The sequence below is a fragment of the Frankliniella occidentalis genome, unplaced genomic scaffold, assembly GCF_000697945.3.
Source record: "Frankliniella occidentalis isolate FOCC.00 unplaced genomic scaffold, Focc_3.1 Scaffold43, whole genome shotgun sequence".
Lineage (NCBI taxonomy): Eukaryota > Metazoa > Arthropoda > Insecta > Thysanoptera > Thripidae > Frankliniella > Frankliniella occidentalis.
Window position 1 is genome coordinate 327,965 of NW_026267173.1, and position 5,927 is coordinate 333,891.

A 5,927-nucleotide genomic window follows, 5' to 3' on the forward strand; every position below is an offset into this window, starting at 1 on the left:
GGACTCGTGCCGTCCGTCGATGTAAAGTGTCTGGGACCCGCGACCTCCGGCGGGTCGGCCCGCACCCCCAAGGCTCCATGGTGGCGGCGGCCGCGGTGCGCCGAGGGGACGACGCCAGCAGCTCGCGCGCCTAGCAGGGCCATGCACCTCCTCTCGGACAGCAGCGCAAGTGAGTATATATAGCAAAGGAGAAAGAGTTAGTTACGTTTCTGGTCAGAATGTCCATCGCCGTGGTTGGCGCCGCAACGTCCGCCGGTTTGTAAACAACCTCTCCGTGTGTTGACCGGGGCCCGGCCAACGCGCCTGCAGACCAGGCCGCCCTCGCGACTTTGGAGTCGACTGAGCTGCCCACCCGTCGGGCGCTGCGCTAGGCCCGCGATAAGCAACACACCTCCTCTCCGGACTACTCGTCAGCGGCTTTATTTAGCCTAGGTTTGCTTTTTAGCGCCCCTCTGTGGTAGAGGTGCCGTCTAAGGTCAACGCCCCGGCCACGCTTGGTACACACACACAACCCCGTGCCGCTGTCTTACTGAGTTGTTGTTGATGTTGTTGTTGTATTTTTGCTGGGTCAGTGTGTGAGTGTGTGTGTCCGCCCGTGGACCCGGTGGCCGGCGCGACTCATCCTCTTATCTATGCCGTCGACCCCAGACAAACTAAATTTACACGTCTCACGTCGTCGGCAACATTTACACAAATTTGCCACAGAAGGGTGGAGGGCGGAGTGACAGTGACGCAACAAAATTTGCCGCCAACAGTCTCCAGTTTCAACGAAAATTTCCAAGTGACTTGAGTTGTAGTTAAAAGTATAATAACTCCACCAAATTTCCGTGGAACTGGTGTTGCAGTTGGCATGACAGCCGGCATGACGTTCGTGGGGGTTCGCGGCTTAGAAGGGGTTAGGGGGTGAAGGGGACTGAATTCGATTCGGCTCATGGAGTCCAGGGAAATAGCTTCCGGGAAAATTCAAAAGGTCACTAGTTTCAATTATTTACTATAAAATCGCTTTTTCTGTTTAACATCCCGCTCCACTGTGTCCACTATTGTCTTTCACGGTGGAGTGTGGAAAATGATCGCGGTCGGCACGCTGCCGAGGCGATAGGCACCGCCGCGCTTCTGTCAAAATATTTGAGGAGCACACGTCAAGTCAAACATGGTCGCGCGAGTCAGGGGGGCTCATAGCGTAAAACTGGGTCTGACACGGGGCCCCGAGCTGCACCGCGGCCCGGGCGGCCAGCTACGGGGCCTGCAGGGGGGCCTGCCGGTGCAGCGCAGCCGATGGGAAACAAGCGTATCGAATATCTGATCACGAGCTCGGGTGGGCAGCCCAGACGGCTAGCCCGCGAGCTCGGCTGTGCCGCGAAGTGTGCGGAGCTTACCTGGTTAGAGGAGGGGACAAGTCGGCCTGTAGCATCACCCCTTTCCATAAATACGGGGGTTGCCGTACCGGGGTCTTGAGCTTCAGGGAGAGAAAGGAGTACAGCTCGTAGGGCGACAGAACTTGCCCTGCTTGGGGGTTTATTCCACCAACCACCTGAAAGGTAGGCAATTTGCACCACAAACCCTTGTAAGTAGGCAACCGACAGTGCATCGCCCCCTGTCAGCCGGACCTTATCCGCCCCTGGTACCACCTCGAGTATCGCCGAGTATCAGGCAGGTGTCACACCAACCTCTATTCACCACACCAACCACACCACACCTCTGTAAGTGGTACTAAACTTTAAGTGTGATACCTGTGATACGTATGGCATTGCACTTGTGATTATTGGACAGTATAACACCTGAGTTTCCAGAGTACTCCAAGTCTCTGTATCAACCTTACTGAATGGTTTAGTTCCTTTTTGATAACGTACGTGCGCATGCAGATATTACTATGGCGTCATATTTTTGATTAAACCAACTGTCTGCAGATAAAATTTCACCAATTGATTCTCATATCCAAGTCATCAAAGTACTGATTTGTTGATTCTGACTGCCGGCGAAAAGGGTCGTGTATCACGCGACAGCCCCGTGACTGATTCAACTGAAAGCGCAACGGCTCAAACCCACTTCAATAATGGTTCGTGACGTAACTGCGGGCCCTAGAGGAGGGGGGCGTTGAAATATCGCGTGCACGCTCCTTTAGACGGTGACCCCAACAGGAACTACACACACAGGGTACACCCCTGCTCTAGAAACTCGTACAGTCTCACACTTTGAAGGGTAGTTACCATCGTGCCCTCCCGAGGGGTCGATACCACTCAGAGTTTTGGTATACATGGAAAATCTGGAATATTTTTTTGAACATTTTTCAGTAGATACATGGAATATCCAAGTAGTCCACCCGTCGTGTCCTCATAAGTTACAAGGTGTCGGACCAAGGTGTAAGACAACTAAAAACAGGACACCAAGTTGTACTGCTACACTTACACATCGACCAGGACAAGACAAGAGGTGTCTGATACCTGGGCTAGCTGCCATGGCACCTTGAGGCGTCGGACATCCTTTATCCTACACTACAAATGTGCATACAAGCATCAAGGAGTCCCTACGAGTTCCCGTCGTGGTCCTGGTGCCCGAGGGGGCAGCAACTTCTAGTAATCACGGTTCACGAGGGAATTAATACCTTCAGTATTCAGGCGATATTCATTGATTATTTAGTGATATTCACTATTGAAGTGCATTCAAAGTGCACGAAGGTTTTGAGTTGGTGCCTGCTCGCTGGAGCCCTTCCCTCCTGATGAACGCCCTGCTCGTTTGCTTGCAGGCTGGTCGCGGCGCCAGTACTGGCAGGCGCTGGTGCTGCTGGCCGCGGGGCTGTCGCTGCTGCTCGGCGGGCTCGTGTTCCTGGCCGCCGCCCTCGCCTCGCGCGCCGGCCGGCTCGGCTGCTGCACGCCCGCCACCGCGGGGGCGGCCGCCGCCACCGTCAGCTCCACGGCCCTCGTCGTCATCCTCCTGTGCACGCGGGCGGGGGACGTGCCGCAGTACGCGTGACCGCTGCCCAGGTCGTCGCTGCTGGCCTCTGCGGCCGGGCCCGGGCCGGACCGGAAGCCCGATCATGGGGCTCTAATTACAGAAGTGACTGTGTTTCAAAGCTGAATGACTCTCTCCAAGTTACCATGCGCTCTGTCGTAAACGCGTTTGTCCTTTCGGGGCACTTTTAAATTGTATTTCTTTATTATCTTGAACAACACTGTACATAATTTCCTTTAACTATTTGTAAGAAATAAATGTTTTTAAATAATTTGTCGCGGAATTCCGACTGTTGGTTACACACACCTGGTACCCAGAGTGCCATAGATTGTCACCTTTGCATCGAACCCACTTCTTCCCGCTGGTTCCTTTTCACAGTGCAGGTCCGCGAAATGCAGCACACCACCACCACCACACGCCTTGTGTGTGTATGACGGCCGGCTTGGCAAGCCGCCCCTCCCCGAGGCCGGTCACTCCGTAAGCCTAAGGTGGGCAAGTCCGGCCCCGCCACGCCCCGCCCCGCCACGCGCCGCCACGCCCCGCCGTCCGGCCACTGCGCCCGCGGCACCGCGCGCCGCGCCGCCCGGCCCCCGCCAGCCGGCAGCGTCAGTCCGTGTGCGGCGTTCGCACGAGAGTCACACACGGCGCGGGAGAGCGCATAGGACCGCCGAGACCACCTGGGACTTCCCCTGCTCGCGCGCTACGCACGGTCCGGTGGTGTCGTCGCCCTCTTCTTCGCGGAAGCGGAGCGCGAGGAGTGTTGCGCGGGAGTTAGAGACGGGGACAAAACGTCCTCACGCGTACCGAACTGGCAGCGCGACGCGGTGTGGTTCCTTGTCGTGATCCAGGTCAGTTTTTCATGACGTCACTTGCCCGATTCTCTCCGCCCAACGACACAAGAAGTCAGGATGGTGTATTCCATAAGTGGCAGCGTGCGTGTGCACTGCTGCATCTCATTTGACACGAGTTCCCCAGTGAGACGCATTCGACGTAGAGGTCGAATTTAACTGGTGGCTGATGAACTCCGCGCACCTCATGCTGTACCGCATTCCTACGTGCGGGTGGGTTGCTTTTGCTTACTTGCTCGGCCTGTAAGGCGCCGTGGACGGGGTTGATGTTGATAGGCAAGCCCACCAGCATTCGTGCGTGCGTTACAGTAACTACAGGATTGCGCGGGGTTACTCATCCACCTGGTAAGTCCATTTAGATGATAATTGTCCAAAAATCTGAGCCAGTATGCGCCGTCCAACCGACGTTCATTCGACGTCGACGTTTATCACTGCGTTCTAGCTACGAAGTTATTGGCATGGTGTCTGACATCATTATTGAGACGTGTTGACTCTTTGTGCTTCGCTGGTCGCGCCTCGCTGCCGAGTGACAGCCCGACCTGGTGGATGGGTGCCGCCAGGCCAGGCCTCGAGCTCGAGGGTAAGACGAGATATAGATAATCGATCGAGTGTAACCACAAAGGCGCGAGGCGCAAGTCTTTGGCCTGCTATATAGACTGCTGGAGGACGGGTTGACGGCGAAGACGGCCGTGGCCCACAGCCGCAGCCCCGGCACCCGGCATGGCCCCGCCGCCGGACGAGCACGCCGATGGACGACCGACCGGTTCCATGCCGCCGCAATGCCCCATCCGGGCCACACGGCGGCGTATCTTCTTTCCGGGCACCGCTATTATTGTCCGCATCATAAGCGACCCACTTGTTTCTTTGCCTGCCGCTGCCGTTTGATGCCAACAAAAACGTTCATTCCTGTTTCCGGCGGCGCGCACCCTTTCACCGGTGGGACCGGGAGGCAAGGTCATGAAGAGGACGACGGATTTGCGGCGGCGGATGACAGTGAACGTGAGCGAGGACGCGCGAGAGAGGACTCCGCATGTGGCGTGCGCGGGGCGTTTTTGCGCCCGAGATCAGCACCACAGATTCGCCGCACAGGATGAGCAGTATCATAACGCTCTCATTCGCGCCAAACGTGGGCGGAGAGGGTTTTCCCCGGCCCAGCAGCAGCAGCAGCCAGTTGCCATGACAACGTGATAATGGAGCCGCTGGAGCCGCTGGAGCGTGCCGGGAGGAGACCGGTTGTTGTTGGTTGAAATCATTGGTTGTCTCGCTGCTATAGTTTGGTTGGAAGCTGACTACACCCTTGTATAGCAAGGCAGAATGAAAAAAAAAAGAAAGACCCAAACAGGTGCAGCTGAAGTCGTTGACGATGCGACAAACTCTGGTGGAGAGGTAGATTGCGCGTTGGTCGAGTCAAGAGACTAGGTTGTTTCAATGGCTGGCGACCGCACGCACACCAACACACTACTCCCAGGAAAACAGGAATATGCCTCGTCTGCAAGATAGTATAAAAGGGGATAAAGCGCTTGTAAAGCCGCGACCGCGTCGCGTGCATTCGTGTTTGTGGCTGATTAGCCAAGAGCTGGCGGCTGACGGGCTCGGGGGGAAGGGAAAGGGAGGGGGGGGGGGACTTCGGTGACGACGACATCGTGCTGAGTCGGAGCTTGCACTGGAGAGTACAATCATCATCATTTCAAAGTAAGAGAGGGCCTCGATCTTCTCGCACCTCTTAGCCTCCGCAGTCCGGCAGTCATGGGGTTGCCGCCGTTATACAGGGTGGTGCACAGACCCCTTCCTTTATTTTGCTTATGTACTGTACCGGATGCAGGCGAGCGGGTGGGTTGCACACTCGCCTTAAGGCGCCGTGCTGAGAAACGGTAGGCAAGCCCGCACGCACGCCTGCATGCGGTACAGTAGGAGGAGGAAAATAAAGAAAGGGGCTTGTGGACCACCCTGTATCATGGTTTCTTAGGTCAAAAAAATCATGATGATGTTGTACATTTGATAGCGTACAATAAGCATGCAGATATTCCTATTCAGACCATGATGTCACGTTAATGATGAAACCAATTATCTGCAGATATGAAATGTCACTAATCACTAATCGATCTCTTATATCAAAGACCGTGAGTCAAG

General features: G+C 55.7%; 1 protein-coding gene across 3 annotated transcripts in view; it reads left to right on the forward strand.

The window, feature by feature from the left end:
- Positions 1-3,544: 3,544 nt before the first annotated feature.
- Positions 3,545-5,927, forward strand: part of LOC113217337 (cystinosin homolog) — a 10,946-nt gene continuing 8,563 nt past the window's right edge. Inside the window, exon 1 of one of the 3 annotated variants that reach the window (XM_026437184.2) lies at positions 3,545-3,797. The gene's annotated coding sequence lies outside the window, so the exon portion shown is untranslated. The remainder of the gene's footprint in view (positions 3,798-5,927) is intronic. The other 2 variants (XM_026437186.2, XM_052266782.1) reach the window with 2 other exon arrangements.